General features: G+C 49.3%; 1 protein-coding gene and 1 long non-coding RNA gene across 8 annotated transcripts in view; both read right to left on the bottom strand.

The window, feature by feature from the left end:
- LOC118381633 (transcription factor 4-like) overlaps positions 1–27,500 on the bottom strand; it is a 539,774-nt gene that overhangs the window by 474,664 nt on the left and 37,610 nt on the right. The window lies entirely within an intron of this gene.
- LOC127906453 (uncharacterized) lies at positions 8,023–9,181 on the bottom strand. 6 transcript variants are annotated; one of them, XR_008061436.1, is made up of 6 exons: positions 9,003–9,181; positions 8,811–8,970; positions 8,555–8,650; positions 8,235–8,490; positions 8,139–8,202; positions 8,023–8,074 (listed from the first exon to the last, which is right to left on the bottom strand). It is a non-coding gene; the product is annotated as an uncharacterized LOC127906453 (long non-coding RNA). The 6 variants fall into 6 exon arrangements; XR_008061440.1 differs by having other exon boundaries at positions 8,235–8,394; XR_008061437.1 differs by having other exon boundaries at positions 8,235–8,394; positions 8,427–8,618.

Here is a 27,500-nt window from a genome sequence, read left to right as displayed (position 1 = left end):
TCACTACGTGGGTAACCAGGGAAAAACATTCCTGTGTTCACTACGTGGGTAACCAGGAAAAACATTCCTGTGTTCACTACGTGGGTAACCAGGGAAAAACATTCCTGTGTTCACTACGTGGGTAACCAGGGAAAACATTCCTGTGTTCACTACGTGGGTAACCAGGGAAAAACATTCCTGTGTTCACTACGTGGGTAACCAGGGAAAAACATTCCTGTGTTCACTACGTGGGTAACCAGGGAAAAACATTCCTGTGTTCACTACGTGGGTAAATAGAAAACATTCCTGTGTTCACTACGTGGGTAACCAGGGAAAAACATTCCTGTGTTCACTACGTGGGTAACCAGGGAAAAACATTCCTGTGTTCACTACGTGGGTAACCAGGGAAAAACATTCCTGTGTTCACTACGTGGGTAACCAGGGAAAAACATTCCTGTGTTCACTACGTGGGTAACCAGGGAAAAACATTCCTGTGTTCACTACGTGGGTAACCAGGGAAAAACATTCCTGTGTTCACTACGTGGGTAACCAGGGAAAAACATTCCTGTGTTCACTACGTGGGTAACCAGGGAAAAACATTCCTGTGTTCACTACGTGGGTAAATAGAAAACATTCCTGTGTTCACTACGTGGGTAACCAGGGAAAAACATTCCTGTGTTCACTACGTGGGTAACCAGGGAAAAACATTCCTGTGTTCACTACGTGGGTAACCAGGGAAAAACATTCCTGTGTTCACTACGTGGGTAACCAGGGAAAAACATTCCTGTGTTCACTACGTGGGTAACCAGGGAAAAACATTCCTGTGTTCACTACGTGGGTAACCAGGGAAAAACATTCCTGTGTTCACTACGTGGGTAACCAGGGAAAAACATTCCTGTGTTCACTACGTGGGTAACTAGAAAACATTCCTGTGTTCACTACGTGGGTAACTAGAAAACATTCCTGTGTTCACTACGTGGGTAACCAGGGAAAAACATTCCTGTGTTCACTACGTGGGTAACCAGGGAAAAACATTCCTGTGTTCACTACGTGGGTAACTAGAAAACATTCCTGTGTTCACTACGTGGGTAACTAGAAAACATTCCTGTGTTCACTACGTGGGTAACTAGAGAACATTTCTGTGTTCACTACGTGGGTAACCAGGAAAAAACATTCCTGTGTACACTACATGGGTAAATAGAAAACATTCCTGTGTTCACTACGTGGGTAACCAGGGAAAAACATTCCTGTGTTCACTACGTGGGTAACCAGGGAAAAACATTCCTGTGTTCACTACGTGGGTAACCAGAGAAAAACATTCCTGTGTTCACTAATATATAAATAATATAATAATAATATATGCCATTTAGCAGACGCTTTTATCCAAAGCGACTTACAGTCATGTGTGCATACATTCTACGTATGGGTGGTCCCGGGAATCGAACCCACTACCCTGGCGTTACAAGCGCCATGCTCTACCAACTGAGCTACAGAAGGACCACTACGTGGGTAACCAGGGAAAAACATTCCTGTGTTCACTACGTGGGTAAATAGAAAACATTCCTGTGTTCACTACGTGGGTAACCAGGGAAAAACATTCCTGTGTTCACTACGTGGGTAACCAGGGAAAACATTCCTGTGTTCACTACGTGGGTAACCAGGGAAAAACATTCCTGTGTTCACTACGTGGGTAACCAGGGAAAAACATTCCTGTGTTCACTACGTGGGTAACCAGGGAAAAACATTCCTGTGTTCACTACGTGGGTAACCAGGGAAAAACATTCCTGTGTTCACTACGTGGGTAACCAGGGAAAAACATTCCTGTGTTCACTACGTGGGTAAATAGAAAACATTCCTGTGTTCACTACGTGGGTAACCAGGGAAAAACATTCCTGTGTTCACTACGTGGTAACCAGGGAAAAACATTCCTGTGTTCACTACGTGGGTAACCAGGGAAAAACATTCCTGTGTTCACTACGTGGGTAACCAGGGAAAAACATTCCTGTGTTCACTACGTGGGTAACCAGGGAAAAACATTCCTGTGTTCACTACGTGGGTAACCAGGGAAAAACATTCCTGTGTTCACTACGTGGGTAACCAGGGAAAAACATTCCTGTGTTCACTATGTGGGTAAATAGAAAACATTCCTGTGTTCACTACGTGGGTAACTAGAAAACATTCCTGTGTTCACTACGTGGGTAACTAGAAAACATTCCTGTGTTCACTACGTGGGTAACTAGAAAACATTCCTGTGTTCACTACGTGGGTAACTAGAAAAACCACAGCAACCAAACTCTGGCTGGCTTGATGACTGGCTGGCTGACTGTCTGGCTGACTGACTGACTTGATGACTGGCTGGCTGACTGGCTGGCTTGATGACTGGCTGGCTGGCTGACTGGCTGGCTTGATGACTGGCTGACTGGTTGGCTGACTAACTGGCTGGATGACTGGCTGACTGGCTGGCTGACTGGCTGGATGACTGGCTGACTGGCTGGATGACTGGCTGACTGGCTGACTGGTTGGCTGTCTGACTGGCTAGATGACTGGCTGGATGACTGGCTGGCTGACTGGCTGGCTCGATGACTGGCTGACTGGCTGGCTGACTGGCTGGATGACTGGCTGACTGGCTGGATGACTGGCTGACTGGCTGACTGGTTGGCTGTCTGATTGGCTGGATGACTGGCTTGATGACTGGCTGACTGGTTGGCTGGCTGACTGGCTGGATGACTGGCTGGATGACTGGCTGACTGGCTGACTAACTGTCTGGCTGACTGACTGACTTGATGACTGGCTGGCTGACTGGCTGGCTTGATGACTGGCTGGCTGGCTGACTGGCTGGCTTAATGACTGGCTGACTGGTTGGCTGTCTAACTGGCTGGCTGACTGGCTGGCTGACTGGCTTGATGACTGGCTGACTGGCTGACTGGTTGGCTGGCTGACTGGCTGACTGGCTGACTGGCTGGATGGATGACTGGCTGGATGACTGGCTGGATGACTGGCTGACTGGCTGACTGGTTGGCTGTCTGATTGGCTGGATGACTGGCTTGATGACTGGCTGACTGGTTGGCTGGCTGACTGGCTAGATGACTGGCTGGATGACTGGCTGGCTGACTGGCTGGCTCGATGACTGGCTGACTGGCTGGCTGACTGGCTGGATGACTGGCTGACTGGCTGGATGACTGGCTGACTGGCTGACTGGTTGGCTGTCTGATTGGCTGGATGACTGGCTTGATGACTGGCTGACTGGTTGGCTGGCTGACTGGCTGGATGACTGGCTGGATGACTGGCTGACTGGCTGACTAACTGTCTGGCTGACTGACTGACTTGATGACTGGCTGGCTGACTGGCTGGCTTGATGACTGGCTGGCTGGCTGACTGGCTGGCTTAATGACTGGCTGACTGGTTGGCTGTCTAACTGGCTGGCTGACTGGCTGGCTGACTGGCTTGATGACTGGCTGACTGGCTGACTGGTTGGCTGGCTGACTGGCTGACTGGCTGACTGGCTGGATGGATGACTGGCTGGATGACTGGCTGGATGACTGGCTGACTGGCTGACTGGTTGGCTGTCTGATTGGCTGGATGACTGGCTTGATGACTGGCTGACTGGTTGGCTGGCTGACTGGCTGGATGACTGGCTGGATGACTGGCTGACTGGCTGACTAACTGTCTGGCTGACTGACTGACTTGATGACTGGCTGGCTGACTGGCTGGCTTGATGACTGGCTGGCTGGCTGACTGGCTGGCTTAATGACTGGCTGACTGGTTGGCTGTCTAACTGGCTGGCTGACTGGCTGGCTGACTGGCTTGATGACTGGCTGACTGGTTGGCTGGCTGACTGGCTGACTGGCTGACTGGCTGGATGGATGACTGGCTGGATGACTGGCTGGATGACTGGCTGACTGGCTGACTGGTTGGCTGTCTGATTGGCTGGATGACTGGCTTGATGACTGGCTGACTGGTTGGCTGTCTGACTGGCTAGATGACTGGCTGGATGACTGGCTGGCTGACTGGCTGGCTCGATGACTGGCTGACTGGCTGGCTGACTGGCTGGATGACTGGCTGGCTGACTGGCTTGATGACTGGCTGACTGGCTGACTGGTTGGCTGGCTGACTGGCTGGGCTGGCTGACTGGCTGGCTGACTGGCTGGCTGACTGGCTTGATGACTGGCTGACTGGCTGACTGGTTGGCTGGCTGACTGGCTGACTGGCTGACTGGCTGGATGGATGACTGGCTGGATGACTGGCTGGATGACTGGCTGACTGGCTGACTGGTTGGCTGTCTGATTGGCTGGATGACTGGCTTGATGACTGGCTGACTGGTTGGCTGGCTGACTGGCTGGATGACTGGCTGGATGACTGGCTGACTGGCTGACTAACTGTCTGGCTGACTGACTGACTTGATGACTGGCTGGCTGACTGGCTGGCTTGATGACTGGCTGGCTGGCTGACTGGCTGGCTTAATGACTGGCTGACTGGTTGGCTGTCTAACTGGCTGGCTGACTGGCTGGCTGACTGGCTTGATGACTGGCTGACTGGCTGACTGGTTGGCTGGCTGACTGGCTGACTGGCTGACTGGCTGGATGGATGACTGGCTGGATGACTGGCTGGATGACTGGCTGACTGGCTGACTGGTTGGCTGTCTGATTGGCTGGATGACTGGCTTGATGACTGGCTGACTGGTTGGCTGTCTGACTGGCTAGATGACTGGCTGGATGACTGGCTGGCTGACTGGCTGGCTCGATGACTGGCTGACTGGCTGGCTGACTGGCTGGATGACTGGCTGACTGGCTGGATGACTGGCTGACTGGCTGACTGGTTGGCTGTCTGATTGGCTGGATGACTGGCTTGATGACTGGCTGACTGGTTGGATGACTGGCTGACTGGCTGACTAACTGTCTGGCTGACTGACTGACTTGATGACTGGCTGGCTGACTGGCTGGCTTGATGACTGGCTGGCTGGCTGACTGGCTGGCTTAATGACTGGCTGACTGGTTGGCTGTCTAACTGGCTGGCTGACTGGCTGGCTGACTGGCTTGATGACTGGCTGACTGGCTGACTGGTTGGCTGGCTGACTGGCTGACTGGCTGACTGGCTGGATGGATGACTGGCTGGATGACTGGCTGGATGACTGGCTGACTGGCTGACTGGTTGGCTGTCTGATTGGCTGGATGACTGGCTTGATGACTGGCTGACTGGTTGGCTGGCTGACTGGCTGGATGACTGGCTGGATGACTGGCTGACTGGCTGACTAACTGTCTGGCTGACTGACTGACTTGATGACTGGCTGGCTGACTGGCTGGCTTGATGACTGGCTGGCTGGCTGACTGGCTGGCTTAATGACTGGCTGACTGGTTGGCTGTCTAACTGGCTGGCTGACTGGCTGGCTGACTGGCTTGATGACTGGCTGACTGGCTGACTGGTTGGCTGGCTGACTGGCTGACTGGCTGACTGGCTGGATGGATGACTGGCTGGATGACTGGCTGGATGACTGGCTGACTGTGGAGTCTTTTAAGAAATTGTCCTGAAGAGAGAGAGAGAGAGAGAGAGAGAGAGAGAGAGAGAGAGAGAGAGAGAGAGAGAGAGAGAGAGAGAGAGAGAGAGAGAGAGAGAGAGAGAGAGAGAGAGAGAGACAGAGAGACAGAGAGAGAGAGAGAGAGACAGAGGGAGAGAGAGAGAGAGAGAGAGAGAGAGAGAGAGAGAGAGAGAGAGAGAGAGAGGGAGACAGAGAGAGGGAGACAGAGAGAGGGAAACAGACAATACAAGAATGCAACAGAACTTTATAGGTAAGCTTTAGTTGCATGCCGCGCTTCAAAAAGTCACGAAACAATTTTGTCGTCTGTAAATAACCTTCGAGAATTCTACCTGACATCTGCTATCAATTACCATGGTGACTAAAACAAGACTGGACACGTATGTCTCCTCTTTCATCTGCTGGTACAACTAATATCTCCATCACAGGACATGACGATACAGGCTTTCAGAGCTGTGAAGATTTCCCCCGCCCCGGGCCGGTCCTTCCCTTCCTACCTGCTTTTGTTGACATGGCACCCTACAGTTTAAATCAAATCAAATCAAATGTATTTATAAAGCCCTTCGTACATCAGCTGATGTCTCAAAGTGCTGTACAGAAACCCAGCCTAAAACCCCAAACAGCAAGCAATGCAGGTGTAGAAGCACGGTGGCTAGGAAAAACTCCCTAGAAAGGCCAGAACCTAGGAATAAACTTAGAGAGGAACCAGGCTATGAGGGGTAGCCAGTCCTCTTCTGGCTGTGCTGGGTAGAGAGGAACCAGGCTCTGAGGGGGGGCCAGTCCTCTTCAAGAAATGCAGGTGTAGAAAAACATCCCTGTGTACCTTACGTGGGTACAAGTAGTGCCCTATGTAGGGGCTAGCGTGTCATTTGGGATGTCGCCGTGACGCTCTCTCTGCTGAGATGGACACTATTTCTATTGTTTAATTGAGATCGTTTATCCTTAACTCTGCATTGTTGGAAAAAACACCTGGCATTTAGCATTTCACTGTTAGTCTACACCTGTCATTCAGCATTTCACTGTTAGTCTACACCTGTCATTCAGCATTCCACTGTTAGTCTTTTTTATTTTATTTTATTTTTATTTCACCTTTATTTAACCAGGTAGGCTAGTTGAGAACAAGTTCTCATTTGCAACTGCGACCTGGCCAAGATAAAGCATAGCAGTGTGAACAGACAACAGAGTTACACATGGAGTAAACAATTAGCAAGTCAATAACACAGTAGAAAAAAATGGGCAATCTATATACAATGTGTGCAAAAGGCATGAGGAGGTAGGCGAATAATACAATTTTGCAGATTAACACTGGAGTGATAAATGATCAGATGGGCATGTACAGGTAGAGATATTGGTGATATTGGTGTGCAAAAGAGCAGAAAAGTAAATAAATAAAAACAGTATAAAAACAGTATGGGAATGAGGCAGGTGAAAAAGGGTGAGCTATTTACCTATAGACTATGTACAGCTGCAGCGATCGGTTAGCTGCTCGGATAGCTGATGTTTGAAGTTGGTGAGGGAGATAAAAGTCTCCAACTTCAGCGATTTTTGCAATTCGTTCCAGTCACAGGCAGCAGAGTACTGGAACGAAAGGCGGCCAAATGAGGTGTTGGCTTTAGGGATGATCAGTGAGATACACCTGCTGGAGCGCGTGCTACGGATGGGTGTTGCCATCGTGACCAGTGAACTGAGATAAGGCGGAGCTTTACCTAGCATGGACTTGTAAATGACCTGGAGCCAGTGGGTCTGGCGACGAATATGTAGTGAGGGCCAGCCGACTAGAGCATACAAGTCGCAGTGGTGGGTGGTATAAGGTGCTTTAGTGACAAAACGGATGGCACTGTGATAGACTGCATCCAGTTTGCTGAGTAGAGTGTTGGAAGCCATTTTGTAGATGACATCGCCGAAGTCGAGGATCGGTAGGATAGTCAGTTTTACTAGGGTAAGCTTGGCAGCGTGAGTGAAGGAGGCTTTGTTGCGGAATAGAAAGCCGACTCTGGATTTGATTTTTGATTGGAGATGTTTGATGTGAGTCTGGAAGGAGAGTTTGCAGTCTAGCCAGACACCTAGGTACTTATAGATGTCCACATATTCAAGGTTGGAACCATCCAGGGTGGTGATGCTAGTCGGGCATGCGGGTGCAGGCAGCGATCGGTTGAAAAGCATGCATTTGGTTTTACTCGCGTTTAAGAGCAGTTGGAGGCCACGGAAGGAGTGCTGTATGGCATTGAAGCTCGTTTGGAGGTTTGATAGCACAGTGTCCAATGACGGGCCGAAAGTATATAGAATGGTGTCGTCTGCGTAGAGGTGGATCAGGGAATCGCCCGCAGCAAGAGCAACATCATTGATATATACAGAGAAAAGAGTCTACACCTGTCATTCAGTATTTCACTGTTAGACTACATTTACATTACATTTAAGTCATTTAGCAGACGCTCTTATCCAGAGCGACTTACAAATTGGTGCATACACCTGTCATTCAGCATTTCACTGTTAGTCTACACCTGGCATTTAGCATTTCACTGTTAGTCTACACCTGTCATTCAGCATTTCACTGTTAGTCTACACCTGTCATTCAGCATTCCACTGTTAGTCTACACCTGTCATTCAGCATTCCACTGTTAGTCTACACCTGTCATTCAGCATTTCACTGTTAGTCTACACCTGTCATTCAGCATTTCACTGTTAGTCTACACCTGTCATTCAGTATTTCACTGTTAGTCTACACCTGTCATTCAGCATTTCACTGTTAGTCTACACCTGTCATTCAGCATTTCACTGTTAGTCTACACCTGTCATTCAGCATTTCACTGTTAGTCTACACCTGTCATTCAGCATTTCACTGTTAGTCTACACCTGTCATTCAGCATTTCACTGTTAGTCTACACCTGTCATTCAGCATTTCACTGTTAGACTACACCTGTCATTCAGCATTTCACTGTTAGTCTACACCTGTCATTCAGCATTTCACTGTTAGTCTACACCTGTCATTCAGTATTTCACTGTTAGTCTACACCTGTCATTCAGCATTCCACTGTTAGTCTACACCTGTCATTCAGCATTTCACTGTTAGTCTACACCTGTCATTTAGCATTTCACTGTTAGTCTACACCTGTCATTCAGCATTTCACTGTTAGTCTACACCTGTCATTCAGCATTTCACTGTTAGTCTACACCTGTCATTCAGCATTTCACTGTTAGTCTACACCTGTCATTCAGCATTTCACTGTTAGTCTACACCTGTCATTCAGCATTTCACTGTTAGTCTACACCTGTCATTCAGCATTCCACTGTTAGTCTACACCTGTCATTTAGCATTTCACTGTTAGTCTACACCTGTCATTCAGCATTTCACTGTTAGTCTACACCTGTCATTCAGCATTTCACTGTTAGTCTACACCTGTCATTCAGCATTTCACTGTTAGTCTACACCTGTCATTCAGCATTTCACTGTTAGTCTACACCTGTCATTCAGCATTTCACTGTTAGACTACACCTGTCATTCAGCATTTCACTGTTAGTCTACACCTGTCATTCAGCATTTCACTGTTAGTCTACACCTGTCATTCAGCATTTCACTGTTAGTCTACACCTGTCATTCAGCATTTCACTGTTAGTCTACACCTGTCATTCAGCATTTCACTGTTAGTCTACACCTGTCATTCAGTATTTCACTGTTAGACTACACCTGTCATTTAGCATTTCACTGTTAGTCTACACCTGTTGTTTTATGAAGTATGTCACTAATAACATTTGATTTTAATTTATCTTGTCACAACATCGGGGTGGCATGGTAGCCTAGTGGTTAGAGCATTGGACTAGTAACTGAAAGGTTGCAAGATCAAATCCCCAGAGCTGACAAGGTATAAATCTGTTGTTCTGCCCCTGAACAAGGCAGTTAACCCACTGTTCCTAGGATGTCATTGAAAATAAGAATTTGTTCTTGACTGACTTGCCTAGTTAAATAAATATACAAAAATTACCAGGTAACTAAAGCTATCTCAGGAATGACTATTTCACACTGAATGAAGGCTGAGAGAGAGAAAAATAGCTTGAGAATTCATCCATGGTCTCATTCCCCTTTTCCTGTTGTCCCAGGTGGGGGAATTCCACAAACTATTCCTGATGAGGTCAAATAATGTCCTGTTCAGTAAACAGGAGAACAAACAGAATCAACCAAAGACTCAACCAACCAATGGTCTTGTCTCGTGGTATTTGTACTTACAATTGTCTGAAGAAACTAACTAGGTCGTACTGATACATGAATAGAAAAGGTATTAGAAACCAAGAAAAACAAGATGGCTGCCGAGAATACTATATGGGCATTTGTTAGTTGGAAGTGCTGCTGTCGTTTACACACACACACACACACACACACACACACACACACACACACACACACACACACACACACAAAGATGTAGGATCTTCAATTGAGCCACTTTGCTACAGCAGTAAAATATAACATGAACTGTGAATTATTATGTGGATTAGAATTAATGGACATTTTTGGGGGAAAACAAAATAATGGTCAAATTAAGATGTACATTTGTACAGGCACACACACAAACACACACACACAGAGACACATAAACAAATCAAATCCAATTGTATTCGTCACATGCGCCGAATACAACAATACCGTGAAGCGCTTACTTACAAGCCCTTAACCAACAATGCCGTTTTAAGAAAACAAATACACACACTTGACAGGGGGAAGGTCCAGCATAACAACAGGGCCATTTGAAGGCCTGCCTTGCAGAGGTGCATGGGCAACCCCTGGTTTCTATGTGCATGGGGCTTGAAGATGTAGGATTCTAATTTGATCACTCTTTTGTTGGTGAGAAATGTCCCGCGCAGCAGGAAATGTAAAATTGTATCAACCCCTGCAACAATGTTCATTCAATCCATAAAATAATTCACATTTCCTGTTGCTGCAGGATTATTTTCTTGCTTAAGCAAACTGGCTCAAATTAAGATCCTCCATCTGTAGTTTTTTTTTCCATTTACATTTACATTTAAGTCATTTAGCAGACGCTCTTATCCAGAGCGACTTACCCTCCCTCACACGAACTTTACAGGAGTTCATGCCATTCCCTACAAGCTTTACTTGGCCTACACACACACACACACACACACACACACCTAAACAATGCTATTAATTTTGTTTTCAACGGTGGTGATTGACCACGATCAATATCAATAGCAGTTTCCAGTCTCGCTCTCCATAGCTAAAAATGACTCAATGTCCAGTGATCTGTTAAGTGTTGGTGTTCCTCAAGGTTCTGTTCTAGGACCACTACTGTATTTCATTATATTCTACATATAACACAATTAAAATGCTGTAGAATAAAACGTAAACGGAACTGACATGTTTACATCGTCTCATACCAGACTTCACCCTCCTTATAACAGCTGTGTACAGTACATACAGCACAACAAGCCCTACGGACTGACAGGACTGACAGGACTGACAGGACAGGACTGACAGGACAGGACTGACAGGACAGGACTGACAGGACAGGACTGACAGGACAGGACTGACAGGACAGGACTGACAGGACTGACAGGACAGGACTGACAGGACAGGACTGACAGGACAGGACTGACAGGACAGGACTGACAGGACAGACAGGACAGGACTGACAGGACTGACAGGACAGGAGTGACAGGACTGACAGGACAGGACTGACAGGACTGACAGGACAGGACTGACAGGACTGACAGGACAGGACTGACAGGACAGACAGGACTGACAGAACTGACAGGACAGACAGGACTGACAGGACAGGACAGGACAGACAGGACTGACAGGACAGGACTGACAGGACTGACAGGACAGGACTGACAGGACTGACAGGACAGGACTGACAGGACAGGACTGACAGGACTGACAGGACAGGACTGACAGGACTGACAGGACAGGACTGACAGGACTGACAGGACACGACTGACAGGACAGGACTGACAGGACAGGACTGACAGGACAGACAGGACAGGACTGACAGGATTGACAGGACAGGACAGGACAGACAGGACTGACAGAACTGACAGGACAGACAGGACTGACAGGACAGGACAGGACAGACAGGACTGACAGGACAGGAGTGACAGGACTGACAGGACTGACAGGACAGGACTGACAGGACAGGACTGACAGGACTGACAGGACAGGAGTGACAGGACTGACAGGACAGGACTGACAGGACTGACAAGACAGGACTGACAGGACAGGACTGACAGGACTGACAGGACAGGACTGACAGGACAGGACTGACAGGACTGACAGGACAGGACTGACAGGACTGACGGGCGTTGGACTGTGGGACCTCCACTAAGTTTACAACCAGCTGGTTGTTCCTGGGACAAAACATCCACCACCCGCTCTCTTTTCCCACACACACAACACACCCTCCATCTCTCCCCCAAACAGGACAAGTCTCAACATGATCTCAGAGACTCTTACTGATGTCACTCCTCCTCTCCGTTCCAGATACATACCACAACAAACACATAGCTTGTCTGTGTAACAGGCTGAAAACAAACCAGACAAAAAGCGCAGTAGCAATTTGTCTACATCTTTGTGTTGATTAAATGTGTAGTGATGTCAGTAGTGATGTCAGTAGTGATGTCAGTAGTGATGTCAGTGGGGATGTCAGTAGTGATGTCTGTAGTGATGTCAGTAGTGATGTCAGTAGTGATGTCAGTAGTGATGTCAGTGGGGATGTCAGTAGTGATGTCAGTGGGGATGTCAGTAGTGATGTCAGTAGTGATGTCAGTAGTGATGTCAGTAGTGATGTCAGTGGGGATGTCAGTAGTGATGTCTGTAGTGATGTCAGTAGTGATGTCAGTAGTGATGTCAGTAGTGATGTCAGTGGGGATGTCAGTAGTGATGTCTGTAGTGATGTCAGTAGTGATGTCAGTAGTGATGTCAGTAGTGATGTCAGTGGGGATGTCAGTAGTGATGTCAGTGGGGATGTCAGTAGTGATGTCAGTAGTGATGTCAGTAGGGAAGTCAGTAGTGATGTCAGTAGGGATGTCAGTAGGGATGTCAGTAGGGATGTCAGTGGGGATGTCAGTGGTGATGTCAGTAGTGATGTCAGTAGTGATGTCAGTAGTGATGTCAGTGGGGATGTCAGTAGTGATGTCAGTAGTGATGTCAGTAGTGATGTCAGTAGTGATGTCAGTAGTGATGTCAGTGGGGATGTCAGTAGTGATGTCAGTGGGGATGTCAGTAGTGATGTCAGTAGTGATGTCAGTAGGGATGTCAGTAGTGATGTCAGTAGGGATGTCAGTAGTGATGTCAGTAGGGATGTCAGTAGTGATGTCAGTAGGGAAGTCAGTAGTGATGTCAGTGGGGATGTCAGTAGGGACGTCAGTAGTGATGTCTGTAGGGATGTCAGTAGTGATGTCAGTAGTGATGTCAGTGGGGATGTCAGTAGGGATGTCAGTAGTGATGTCAGTAGTGATGTCTGTAGGGATGTCAGTAGTGATGTCAGTAGTGATGTCAGTAGGGATGTCAGTAGTGATGTCAGTAGGGATGTCAGTAGTGATGTCAGTAGGGATGTCAGTAGTGATGTCAGTAGTGATGTCAGTAGGGATGTCTGTAGGGATGTCTGTAGTGATGTCAGTAGTGATGTCTGTAGTGATGTCAGTAGTGATGTCAGTAGTGATGTCAGTAGGGATGTCAGTAGTGATGTCAGTAGTGATGTCAGTAGTGATGTCAGTAGTGATGTCAGTAGGGATGTCAGTAGTGATGTCAGTAGGGATGTCAGTAGTGATGTCAGTAGGGATGTCAGTAGTGATGTCAGTAGTGATGTCAGTAGTGATGTCAGTAGGGATGTCAGTAGGGATGTCTGTAGTGATGTCAGTAGTGATGTCAGTAGGGATGTCAGTAGGGATGTCAGTAGGGATGTCAGTGGGGATGTCAGTAGTGATGTCAGTAGTGATGTCAGTAGTGATGTCAGTGGGGATGTCAGTGGGGACATCAGTAGTGGTGTCAGTAGGGATGTCAGTAGTTATGTCAGTAGGGAAGTCAGTAGTGATGTCAGTAGTTATGTCAGTAGGGATGTCAGTAGTGATGTCAGTAGGGATGTCTGTAGGGATGTCAGTAGGGATGTCAGTAGGGATGTCAGTAGGGATGTCAGTAGGGATGTCAGTAGGGATGTCAGTAGGGATGTCAGTAGGGATGTCAGTAGGGATGTCAGTAGGGATGTCAGTAGTGATGTCAGTAGGGATGTCAGTAGGGATGTCAGTAGGGATGTCAGTAGTGATGTCAGTAGGGATGTCAGTAGGGATGTCAGTAGGGATGTCAGTAGTGATGTCAGTAGGGATGTCAGTAGGGATGTCAGTAGGGATGTCTGATCTGATGGTGTAGCTGTGAGTCTGACTGTTTGAGCCTCTGGAGTACAGATACATTAGTGTTCATTATGCTTACTAAAACAGAACAACCACCACCCTCCTCTTTCCTCTGCACACACACACACACACACACACACACACACACACACACACACACACACACACACACACACACACACACACACACACACACACACACACACACACACACACACACACACACACACACACACACACACACACACACACACACACGACATCTAACTGAAGCTGAAACTAATGTTCCTGTGCTTAGCTCAACAAAGTATTAAGTGTGTCACCAACCAGAGACATGTAAAAAAAAACAGCAACGTTGCCTCTCTCTCTGTCTCTCTCTCTCTCTCTCTCTCTCTCTCTCTCTCTCTCTCTCTGTCTCTCTGTCTCCCTGTCTCTCTCTCTCTCCCCCTCTCCCCTCTCTCTCTCTCTCTCTCTCTCTCTCTCTCTCTCTCTCTCTCTCTCTCTCTCTCTCTCTCTCTCTCTCTCTCTCTCTCTCTCTCTCCCTCAGTCTCTCTCTCTCCCTCAGTCTCTCTCTCTCCCTCAGTCTCTCTCTCTCCCTCAGTCTCTCTCTCTCTACACACACACAGAGAAGACAACACCACCTCTGTCCTGTGAACACCTGCCCCATCACAACCTTCAGCCAGACTCCAGATAAGCTGATTCAGACAGACCTACTCCGGCTCCCATACTCCCCAGCTCTGTCCTCACAGCAACAACACTGTTATGATGTTGTTCTGTCTAGACTAGACTGCATCCTGTCGTCGTTATGTAACTGGGGCTGTGTCTCACCCTCTCAGTAGTACACCATTAGTCCACTACTTCTGATCTGATCTGTACACCTCCTCCACCCCACCCCACCCTCCTCCTCCTCCTCCTCCTCCTCCACCCCCCCCCCCCCCTCCTCCTCCTCCACCTCCTCCTCCACCCCACCCCACCCTCCTCCTCCTCCTCCACCACACCCTCTCAGTAGTACACCATTAGTCCACTACTTCTGATCTGATCTGTACACCTCCTCCACCCCACCCCACCCTCCTCCTCCTCCTCCTCCTCCTCCACCCCACCCCACCCCTCCTCCTCCTCCACCTCCTCCTCCACCCCACCCCACCCTCCTCCTCCTCCTCCACCCCACCCCACCCCCTCCTCCTCCTCCACCTCCTCCTCCACCCCCCCACCCTCCTCCTCCTCCACCCCCTCCTCCTCCTCCACCCCCTCCTCCTCCTCCTCCACCACACCCTCTCAGTAGTACACCATTAGTCCACTACTTCTGATCTGTTCAAGGCTGCGTCTGAACGGTGCCATCTGAGAAGTTCTGGCCATCTCCTCCTCCTCCTCCTCCTCCTCCTCCTCCTCCACCCCACCCCACCCTCCTCCTCCTCCACCTCCTCCTCCTCCTCCACCTCCTCCTCCACCCCACCCCACCCCACCCCACCCTCCTCCTCCTCCACCCCACCCTCCTCCTCCTCCACCTCCACCTCCTCCTCCACCCCACCCCACCCTCCTCCTCCTCCTCCTCCTCCTCCTCCTCCTCCTCCTCCTCCTCCCCCACCCCACCCCACCCTCCTCCTCCTCCTCCTCCACCTCCTCCTCCTCCCACCTCCTCCTCCACCCCACCCCACCCTCCTCCTCCTCCACCCCACCCTCCTCCTCCTCCACCTCCACCTCCTCCTCCACCCCACCCCACCCTCCTCCTCCTCCACCCCCTCCTCCTCCTCCACCTCCTCCTCCACCCCACCCCACCCCACCCCACCCTCCTCCTCCACCCCACCCTCCTCCTCCTCCTCCTCCCCCACCTCCGCCTCCTCCTCCACCCCACCCACCCTCCTCTTCTTCCACCCCCTCCTCCTCCTCCACCTCCTCCTCCTCCTCCACCCCACCCCACCCTCCTCCTCCTCCACCCCCTCCTCCTCCTCCTCCTCCTCCTCCACCTCCTCCACCTCCTCCTCCTCCTCCACCCCCTCCACCCCCTCCTCCTCCTCCTCCACCTCCTCCACCTCCTCCTCCTCCTCCACCTCCTCCTCCCAAAATGAATCCTGGCATTGTCTCCTCTTGTCACATTTCACCTCAAACAGACCTCCCTCGCTGTAAGAGAGGATTGTTTTAGCGAGTTCGAAGTGACGGCCTTGCTGTGGTACTTTCCTAGGTTTGGACCAACTGAGAGTGAGAACGTGCTAACAAGTTAGCATGTCTGCATGGGTTCTACTGTTACAGACAGCACACGATCTACACACTGCTACAACTACACACACACACACACACACACACACACACACACACACACACACACACACACACGCACGCACACACAAACACACACACACACATTCTCCATGGCTTTTTCTCTGGTCGGTATAATCATAATTAATGTCCGCTTCCCTGAACTAAAGAAAATATCTCAATATGAAAACCAACTGAGTGTCTGACTGACACACTGGGCACAAACGTCAATTCAACCTCTATTTCACGTTGGTTCAACTTAATTTCATTAAAATATGACGTGGAAACAACGTTGATTCAATCAGTGTGTTCCCAGTGGGATATCCCTGTGTCCCTCTCTCCTCCCCCTCTCTCCTCTCCCTCTCTCCTCTCCCTCTCTCCTCTCCCTCTCTCCTCTCCCAGTGGGATATCCCTGTGTCCCTCTCTCTCCTCTCCCAGTGGGATATCCCTGTGTCCCTCTCTCTCCTCTCCCTCTCTCCTCTCCCTCTCTCCTCTCCCAGTGGGATATCCCTGTGTCCCTCTCTCTCCTCTCCCTCTCTCCTCTCCCTCTCTCTCTGTCTCTCTCTGTCTCCCTCTCTCCTCTCCCTCTCTCCTCTCCCTCTCTCCTCTCCCAGTGGGATATCCCTGTGTCCCTCTCTCTCCTCTCCCAGTGGGATATCCCTGTGTTCCTCTCTCTCCTCTCCCTCTCTCCTCTCCCAGTGGGATATCCCTGTGTCCCTCTCTCTCCTCTCCCTCTCTCCTCTCCCTCTCTCCTCTCCCAGTGGGATATCCCTGTGTCCCTCTCTCCCCTCTCCCAGTGGGATATCCCTGTGTCCCTCTCTCTCCTCTCCCTCAGGGATATCCCTGTGTCCCTCTCTCTCCTCTCCCTCAGGGATATCCCTGTGTCCCTCTCTCTCCTCTCCCTCAGGGATATCCCTGTGTCCCTCTCTCTCCTCTCCCAGTGGGATATCCCTGTGTCCCTCTCTCTCCTCTCCCTCTCTCCTTCCTCTCTCCTCTCCCTCAGGGATATCCCTGTGTCCCTCTCTCTCCTCTCCCTCTCTCCTTCCTCTCTCCTCTCCCTCAGGGATATCCCTGTGTCCCTCTCTCTCCTCTCCCTCTCTCCTTCCTCTCTCCTCTCCCTCAGGGATATCCCTGTGAGGAAACAAGAGGTTAATGTGGTGGGAAACAGAGCTCTGGGGCCTGTTTCTCTGGTTTAAAAGAGGGGTCTGTTTCTCTGGTTTAAAAGAGGGGCCTGTTTCTCTGGTTTAAAAGAGGGGCCTGTTTCTCTGGTTTAAAAGAGGGGTCTGTTTCTCTGGTTTAAAAGAGGGGCCTGTTTCTCTGGTTTAAAAGAGGGGTCTGTTTCTCTGGTTTAAAAGAGGGTCTGTTTCTCTGGTTTAAAAGAGGGGTCTGTTTCTCTGGTTTAAAAGAGGGGTCTGTTTCTCTGGTTTAAAAGAGGGGTCTGTTTCTCTGGTTTAAAAGAGGGTCTGTTTCTCTGGTTTAAAAGAGGGTCTGTTTCTCTGGTTTAAAAGAGGGGTCTGTTTCTCTGGTTTAAAAGAGGGGTCTGTTTCTCTGGTTTAGTTTAAAGAGGGGTCTGTTTCTCTGGTTTAAAGAGGGGTCTGTTTCTCTGGTTTAAAAGAGGGGCCTGTTTCTCTGGTTTAAAAGAGGGGTCTGTTTCTCTGGTTTAAAAGAGGGGTCTGTTTCTCTGGTTTAAAAGAGGGGTCTGTTTCTCTGGTTTAAAAGAGGGGTCTGTTTCTCTGGTTTAAAAGAGGGGCCTGTTTCTCTGGTTTAAAAGAGGGGTCTGTTTCTCTGGTTTAAAAGAGGGTTTCTCTGGTTTAAAAGAGGGGTGTTTCTCTGGTTTAAAAGAGGGGCCTGTTTCTCTGGTTTAAAAGAGGGGCCTGTTTCTCTGGTTTAAAAGAGGGGTCTGTTTCTCTGGTTTAAAAGAGGGGCCTGTTTCTCTGTTTCTCTGGTTTAAAAGAGGGGCCTGTTTCTCTGGTTTAAAAGAGGGGTCTGTTTCTCTGGTTTAAAAGAGGGGTCTGTTTCTCTGGTTTAAAAGAGGGGTCTGTTTCTCTGGTTTAAAAGAGGGGCCTGTTTCTCTGGTTTAAAAGAGGCGTCTGTTTTCTGGTTTAAAAGAGGGGCCTGTTTCTCTGGTTTAAAAGAGGGGCCTGTTTCTCTGGTTTAAAAGAGGGGCCTGTTTCTCTGGTTTAAAAGAGGGGCCTGTTTCTCTGTTTCTCTGGTTTAAAAGAGGGGTCTGTTTCTCTGGTTTAAAAGAGGGGCCTGTTTCTCTGGTTTAAAAGAGGGGTCTGTTTCTCTGGTTTAAAAGAGGGGTCTGTTTCTCTGGTTTAAAAGAGGGGTCTGTTTCTCTGGTTTAAAAGAGGGGTCTGTTTCTCTGGTTTAAAAGAGGGGCCTGTTTCTCTGGTTTAAAAGAGGGGCCTGTTTCTCTGGTTTAAAAGAGGGGCCTGTTTCTCTGGTTTAAAAGAGGGGCTGTTTCTCTGGTTTAAAAGAGGGTCTGTTTCTCTGGTTTAAAAGAGGGGTCTGTTTCTCTGGTTTAAAAGAGGGCCTGTTTCTCTGGTTTAAAAGAGGGGTCTGTTTCTCTGGTTTAAAAGAGGGGCCTGTTTCTCTGGTTTAAAAGAGGGGTCTGTTTCTCTGGTTTAAAAGAGGGGCCTGTTTCTCTGGTTTAAAAGAGGGGCCTGTTTCTCTGGTTTAAAAGAGGGGTCTGTTTCTCTGGTTTAAAAGAGGGTCTGTTTCTCTGGTTTAAAAGAGGGGCCTGTTTCTCTGGTTTAAAAGAGGGGCCTGTTTCTCTGGTTTAAAAGAGGGGTCTGTTTCTCTGGTTTAAAAGAGGGGCCTGTTTCTCTGGTTTAAAAGAGGGGTCTGTTTCTCTGGTTTAAAAGAGGGGTCTGTTTCTCTGGTTTAAAAGAGGGGTCTGTTTCTCTGGTTTAAAAGAGGGGTCTGTTTCTCTGGTTTAAAAGAGGGGTCTGTTTCTCTGGTTTAAAAGAGGGGCCTGTTTCTCTGGTTTAAAAGAGGGGTCTGTTTCTCTGGTTTAAAAGAGGCGTCTGTTTTCTCTGGTTTAAAAGAGGGGCCTGTTTTCTCTGGTTTAAAAGAGGGGCCTGTTTCTCTGGTTTAAAAGAGGGGTCTGTTTCTCTGGTTTAAAAGAGGGGCCTGTTTCTCTGGTTTAAAAGAGGCGTCTGTTTTCTCTGGTTTAAAAGAGGGGCCTGTTTCTCTGGTTTAAAAGAGGGGCCTGATTCTCTGTTTCTCTGGTTTAAAAGAGGGGCCTGTTTCTCTGGTGTAAAAGAGGGGCCTGTTTCTCTGTTTCTCTGGTTTAAAAGAGGGGCCTGATTCTCTGGTTTAAAAGAGGGGCCTGATTCTCTGGTTTAAAAGAGGGGCCTGTTTCTCTGGTGTAAAAGAGGGGCCTGTTTTTCAGAACCAAGTTCTGTGTAAATTGTATCAAATGTCTATCAAATGTCTTTTTAATTTTTTTAATTTCACCTTTATTTAACCAGGTAGGCTAGTTGAGAACACCTTTATTTAACCAGGTAGGCTAGTTGAGAACACCTTTATTTAACCAGGTAGGCTAGTTGAGAACACCTTTATTTAACCAGGTAGGCTAGTTGAGAACACCTTTATTTAACCAGGTAGGCTAGTTGAGAACACCTTTATTTAACCAGGTACGCTAGTTGAGAACACCTTTATTTAACCAGGTAGGCTAGTTGAGAACAACTGCGACCTGGCCAAGACAAAGCAAAGCAGCACGACAACAAACTACATTAGAAAGACTGGCTGTTTAAACCCATTATCAACATTCTTCAACCTTTAAATATTTAAAGATAATACCTATTTAATTTGTGAAATTGAATGGCCTGTTTGTGTGGGTTCATACTATTAAGCTTTAGTGTTTTTCTCTCCTCTCCCTCCCTCCCTCCCTCCGTCTCTCTCTCTCTCTCTCTCTCTCTCTCTCTCTCTCTCTCTCTCTCTCTCTCTCTCTCTCTCTCTCTCTCTCTCTCTCTCTCTCTCTCCTCTCCCCTCTCCCTCTCTTCTCTCTCTTCCTCTCTCTCTCTCCCTCCGTCCCTCTTTCTCTCTCTGTCATTTGCCCTCCCTCTCTCTCCCTCTCCCTCCCTCTCATTCTCCTCTCTGCTCTCCCTCTCCTCCCTCCCTCTCTCCTCTCCCTCTCCCTCCCTCTCTCTTCTCCCGTCCTCTTTCCCTCTCTCTCTTTGCTCCCTCCCTCTGTCTCTCCTCTCCCTCCCTCCTTCCTCTCCCTCCCTCTCCTCTCCTCTCCCTCCTCCTCTCCCTCCCTCCCTCCCTCCCTCCCTCCCTCCCTCTCTCCTTTCTCCTCTCCCTCCCTCCCTCTCTCCTCTCCCTCCCTCTGTCCCTCTAACTATCTCTCTCTCTCTCTCTCTCTCTCTCTCTCTCTCTCTCTCTCTCTCTCTCTCTCTCTCTCTCTCTCTCTCTCTCTCTCTCTCTGTCCCTCTCTCTCTCTCTCCCTCCGTCCCTCTCTCTCTCTGTGCCATTTGCCCTCTTTCTCTCCTTCTCCGTCCCTCTCTCTCTCTCTCTCTCTCTCTCTCTCTCTCTCTCCCTCCCTCTCTCTCCCTCCCTCTCTCTCCTTCTCTCTCCCTCCTTCCACCTCTCTCTTTCTCTACGTGGTGCCGCCCTTGTTGGGAGTTGAACTGTGGCAGTTTAATAAGAGTAACAGTAACAAACGACAGAAAACACTAGGCATGTCCAAATCTACTGCAATACACTGGCAAATTATATTTGTGGGTCTCTGGACATAATACCATTTGGGGTTTTTTTGACGGCCGGAGTCATCTGCTGGAGGACAGGCAGACGGCCGCTCCAATCCATTTTGTGTTAGCTACTTTAGCGCCCTAGCGAAGTGAAGTAGACTACTCCCTATTCCAAACCAGAGAGAGTGACATATAGTGGGGAATGAAACACACCTCCCTTCTCTATACTTCAGCCTTATCAAAGGGGGTTCATTCAAAAAGTGGACCTAATACTGACGAATGTGAAAACATTTTTTTTTAAATAATAATAATAATTGTCAGTGATTCAAGGAGAAGAGAAAGGACAGAGAGAGAGGGGGGGGGGATGTTCGCCAAACACAAAGCCCTCACTGCCACACTGTGACATTGGATTAGAGACAGATTGAGACTGGCTGGATTGATTACACAACAGAAAACTAGAGCAAATAACTGAAGCAAAACTAGAAAAGGCAAATAGGAAACAAATGTTATTGTATTATTTTGAGTTACTGCAAATACTATGGCTGCTATCAGTCAATGAAATATACAGCCTTGTCTTAGCCACAACAAACCTCCTGCCACAACAAGCCTCCTGCCACAACAAACCTCCTGCCACAACAAACCTCCTGCCACAACAAACCTCCTGCCACAACAAACCTCCTGCCACAACAAACCTCCTGCCACAACAAACCTCCTGCCACAACAAACCTCCTGCCACAACAAACCTCCTGCCACAACAAACCTCCTGCCACAACAAACCTCCTGCCACAACAAACCTCCTGCCACGACAAACCTCCTGCCACAACAAACCTCCTGCCACAACAAACCTCCAGCCACAACAAACCTCCTGCCACAACAAACCTCCTGCCACGATACACACTGATCTGACAGAACTAATCTCATCTCTACCAGGCAGATCAGATTTGGGAGGAGGGTAAAACGCCCCTTTGACACAAGCCTTCACCAGGATGTCTCTCTATGAAATGTAGATTTCCGTTCGTTCACACGTTCAAAGGAAACATGTGTTTACACGCTAATCTGCTTAACAACACGGAATGGGAGATTCAAGATAGAGGCGATATCATAATTATTACAGAGATGCTAAGATATCTTCATTATTACAGAGATGCTAAGATATCTTTATTATTACAGAGATGCTAAGATATCTTCATTATTACAGAGATGCTAAGATATCTTCATTATTACAGAGATGCTAAGATATCTTTATTATTACAGAGATGCTAAGATATCTTCATTATTACAGAGATGCTAAGATATCTTCATTATTACAGAGATGCTAAGATATCTTCATTATTACAGAGATGCTAAGATATCTTCATTATTACAGAGATGCTAAGATATCTTCATTATTACAGAGATGCTACTTGTCTAAACAAGATGGCGATGACATGAGAGGGTGAAAGAGAGGGATGACAGAGTGAGAGGGGAATGAGAGGGTGAAAGATAGGGATGACAGAGTATGTTTGTGTTAGAGAGAGAGAGAGAGAGAGAGAGACTGAGAGGGAGAGAGAGAGAGAGAGAGAGAGAGAGAGAGAGAGAGAGAGAGAGAGAGAGAGAGAGAGAGAGAGAGAGAGAGAGAGAGAGAGAGAGACAGAGAGACAGAGAGAGAGAGAGAGAGAGAGAGAGAGAGAGAGAGAGAGAGAGAGAGAGAGAGAGAGAGAGAGAGAGAGACAGAGAGACAGAGAGACAGAGAGACAGAGAGAGAGATACTATAGTCCAGGTATTCTCAAACTGGGGACGCGCAATGCCGTCGGGGGTACACCAAATACAAATCTGATATACTTTTTTTCCCAACCATTTTTTACATGTTCATTTGTAAAAATGTTACCCCCTTTTCTCCCCAATTTCGTGGTATCCAATTGGTATTTACAGTCTTGTCTCATCGCTACAACTCCCGTACGGGCTCGGGAGAGACGAAGGTGGAAAGCCATGCGTCCTCCGAAACACAACCCAACCAAGTCACTCTGCTTCTTAACACAGCGCGCATCCAACCCCGAAGCCAGCCGCACCAATGTGTCGGAGGAAACACTGTGCACCTGGCGACCTGGTTCGCTCGCACTGCGCCCGGCCCGCCACAGGAGTCGCTAGTGCACAATGAGACAAGGATATCCCTACCGGCCAAGCCCTCCCTAACCCGGACGACGCCGGGCCAATTGTGCGTCGCCCCACGGACCTCCCGGTCACGGCCGGCTGCGACAGTGCCTGGGCGCGAACCCAGAGAACCAACTAACCAATCAGGTGGGCATAGAGAACCAACTAACCAATCAGGCGGGCAGAGAGAACCAACTAACCAATCAGGTGGGCAGAGAGAACCAACTAACCAATCAGGTGGGCATAGAGAACCAACTAACCAATCAGGTGGGCAGATAGAACCAACTAACCAATTAGGTGGGCAGAGAACCAACTAACCAAACATGTGGGCAGATATAACCAACTAACCAATCAGGTGGACAGAGAACCAACTAACCAATCAGGTGGGCAGAGAACCAACTAACCAATCAGGTGGGCAGAGAGAACCAACTAACCAATCAGGTGGGCAGAGAGAACCAACTAACCAATCAGGTGGGCAGATAGAACCAACTAACCAATCAGGTGGGCATAGAGAACCAACTAACCAATCAGGTGGGCAGATAGAACCAACTAACCAATTAGGTGGGCAGAGAACCAACTAACCAAACATGTGGGCAGATATAACCAACTAACCAATCAGGTGGACAGAGAACCAACTAACCAATCAGGTGGGCAGAGAACCAACTAACCAATCAGGTGGGCAGAGAGAACCAACTAACCAATCAGGTGGGCAGAGAGAACCAACTAACCAATCAGGTGGGCAGATAGAACCAACTAACCAATCAGGTGGGCAGAGAACCAACTAACCAATCAGGTGGGCAGAGAGAACCAACTAACCAATCAGGTGGGCAGAGAACCAACTAACCAATCAGGTGGGCAGATAGAACCAACTAACCAATCAGGTGGGCAGAGAACCAACTAACCAATCAGGTGGGCAGAGAGAACCAACTAACCAATCAGGTGGGCAGAGAACCAACTAACCAATCAGGTGGGCAGATAGAACCAACTAACCAATCAGGTGGGCAGAGAACCAACTAACCAATCAGGTGGGCAGATAGAACCAACTAACCAATCAGGTGGGCAGAGAACCAACTAACCAATCAGGTGGGCAGATAGAACCAACTAACCAATCAGGTGGGCAGAGAACCAACTAACCAATCAGGTGGGCAGAGAGAACCAACTAACCAATCAGGTGGGCAGATAGAACCAACTAACCAATCAGGTGGGCAGATATAACCAACTAACCAATCAGGTGGGCAGAGAGAACCAACTAACCAATCAGGTGGGCAGAGAGAACCAACTAACCAATCAGGTGGGCAGAGAACCAACTAACCAATCAGGTGGGCAGAGAACCAACTAACCAATCAGGTGGGCAGATAACCAATTAACCTATCAGGTGGGCAGAGAGAACCAACTAACCAATCAGGTGGGCAGAGAACCAACTAACCAATCAGGTGGGCAGAGAGAACCAACTAACCAATCAGGTGGGCAGAGAGAACCAACTAACCAATCAGGTGGGCAGAGAGAACCAACTAACCAATCAGGTGGGCAGAGAACCAACTAACCAATCAGGTGGGCAGAGAGAACCAACTAACCAATCAGGTGGGCAGAGAACCAACTAACCAATCAGGTGGGCAGAGAGAACCAACTAACCAATCAGGTGGGCAGAGAGAACCAACTAACCAATCAGATGGGCAGAGAGTGTGGTGCACAGCTGTGCCACTCCACAGGCACCCCAGAGGTAGATGGGACCAGATGTGGAACACACTTTAACAGCTTTGGAAGGACCATACGTGAAGCTCTCGTTCCTTGACTCCTTGTCCAGACGTGTTTCATGTCGTATGGACAGACAGGAAGCCTGCTCTTTAGCCTGTCTGATGTTCAGCTTTTCTCTCTAAAGACGTTCAACCACTTCAGAAGACAATAATGATCAACATTCGGTTATGAAACTGAAAGTATAGTTGTGGTGATAAAGTCACTAGAACAAATCAGAACAAATTAAATATTACATTTTGATTCAATAAATGTAAAACGGTACATTGCAACTGTATAAGAATCCAGAAACCCAGATCCAGACCCAGTCCAAGTCCCAGTCCCTGTCCCAGTCCCTGTCCAAGTCCCAGATCCAGACCCAGTCCCTGTCCCAGTCCCAGATCCAGACCCAGTCCCTGTCCCAGTCCCAGACCCAGACCCAGACCCAGACCCTGTCCCAGTCCCAGACCCAGACCCAGACCCAGACCCAGTCCCAGACCCAGTCCCTGTCCCAGTCCCAGACCCAGTCCCAGTTCCAGATCCAGTCCCTGTCCCAGTCCCAGATCCAGACCCAGTCCCTGTCCCAGTCCCAGATCCAGACCCAGTCCAAGTCCCAGACCCAGTCCCTGTCCCAGTCCCAGACCCAGACCCAGATCCAGTCCCAGTCCCAATCCCAGTCCCAGACGCAGTCCCAGACCCAGTCCCAGATCCAGTCCCAGACCCAGTCCCAGATCCAGTCCCAGATCCAGTCCCAGATCCAGTCCCAGTCCCAGACCCAGACCCAGTCCCAGATCCAGATCCAGATCCAGTCCCAGTCCCAGATCCAGTCCCAGATCCAGTCCCAGACCCAGTCCCAGATCCAGTCCAAGTCCCAGACCCAGACCCAGATCCAGTCCCAGTCCCAGACCCAGACCCAGATCAGGGGAAAGAAAATGAATGGAAAGTGCATTCCACATTACCCCTGGGTTTGCCTCCCAAACGGCCCCTATTCCCTCTACAGTGTACTTCTTCAGCTCAAAGCCCATAGGGCACCTCTGGCCTCTGGCCTCTGGTCTCTAGCCTCTGGCCTCTGGTCTCTGGTCAGTCAGAGGTCTCTGGTCTCTGGTCTCTGGCCTCTGGTCTCTGGTCTCTGGCCTCTGGCCTCTGGCCTCTGGTCTCTGGCCTCTGGCCTCTGGCCTCTGGTCTCTGGTCTCTGGCCTCCTCTGGTCTCTGGTCTCTGGCCTCTGGTCTCTGGCCTCTGGTCTCTGGCCCCTGGTCTCTGGTCAGTCAAAGGTCTCTGGTCCCTGGTCTCTGGTCCCTGGTCCCTGGTCTCTGGTCTCTGGTCTCTGGTCTCTGGTCTCTGGTCAGTCAGAGGTCTCTGGTCTCTGGTCAGTCAGAGGTCCCTGGTCTCTGGTCCCTGGTCTCTGGTCTCTGGTCAGTCAGAGGTCTCTGGTCTCTGGTCCCTGGTCTCTGGTCCCTGGTCTCTGGTCTCTGGTCTCTGGTCTCTGGTCAGTCAGAGGTCTCTGGTCTCTCTGGTCTCTGGTCTCTGGTCTCTGGTCTCTGGTCAGTCAGAGGTCTCTGGTCTCTGGGTCCTGGTCTCTGGTCAGTCAGAGGTCTCTGGTCTCTGGTATCTGGTCTCTGGTCTCTGGTCCCTGGTCTCTGGTCCCTGGTCTCTGGTCTCTGGTCTCTGGTTCATGGTCTCTGGTCCCTGGTCTCTGGTCCCTGGTCTCTAGTCTCTGGTCCCTGGTCAGTCAGAGGTCTCTGGTCTCTGGTCAGTCAGAGGTCTCTGGTCTCTGGTCTCTGGTCTCTGGTTCATGGTCTCTGGTCTCTGGTCAGTCAGAGGTCTCTGGTCCCTGGTCAGTCAGAGGTCTCTGGTCTCTGGTCAGTCAGAGGTCTCTGGTCTCTGGTTCATGGTCTCTGGTCAGTCAGAGGTCTCTGGTCTCCCAGAGGACAGAGGAGAGGATCCCCCTCTCTCTCTCACACACACACACACACACACACACACACACACACACACACACACACACACACACACACACACACACACACACACACACTCACACACACACACACACACACGCACAGAGCAGAGCAGCATATGGAGCTCATCTCTGGACTGACTTAATGGCCAGGCTTCTTTTAAGACTAGATGCTTTGCTGTTCCTCAGTCCAGCCCACACAGAGCCGGCGTCCCAAATGGCACTACTCTCAATAGGCCCCTATAGGCCCTGATCAATAGTACCGTAGTGCACTATACAGGGAATAGGAGGTTGTTTAGGGCGGCGTTCGGGGATCAACCCAGAGGTCTCTCTTTCAAGTGGGAACAGCTCTGGTTACATTCCTCTGTCCTGCATTACTCAACTGCACTCTGCTTTATTCTGCTTCACTCTAAGCTGCTCCACACTGCTCCACTCCACTCTGCTCCACTCTACTCTGCTCCACTCTACTCTGCTCCACTCCACTCTGCTCCACTCTAATCTGCTCCACTCTATTCTGTTCCACTCTGCTCTTTTCTGTTCCACTCTACTCTAATCTGCTCCACTCTGCTCCACTCTAATCTGCTCCACTAAACTCTGCTAAACTCTACTCTGCTCTACTCCACTCTGCTCCACTCCAATCTGCTCCACTCTACTCTGCTCCACTCTATTCTGCTCCACTCCACTCTGCTCCACTCTAATCTGCTCCACTCTATTCTGCTCCACTCCACTCTGCTCCACTCTAATCTGTTCCACTAAACTCTGCTAAACTCTACTCTGCTCCACTCCACTCTGCTCCACTCTAATCTGCTCCACTCCACTCTGCTCCACTAAACTCTGCTCAACTCTATTCTGCTCCACTCCACTCTG

The sequence above is a fragment of the Oncorhynchus keta genome, chromosome 12, assembly GCF_023373465.1.
Source record: "Oncorhynchus keta strain PuntledgeMale-10-30-2019 chromosome 12, Oket_V2, whole genome shotgun sequence".
NCBI classification, from domain to species: domain Eukaryota; kingdom Metazoa; phylum Chordata; class Actinopteri; order Salmoniformes; family Salmonidae; genus Oncorhynchus; species Oncorhynchus keta.
The sequence above is the reverse complement of the archived record's forward strand: the minus strand, read 5'-3'. Positions and strand labels throughout refer to the sequence as shown.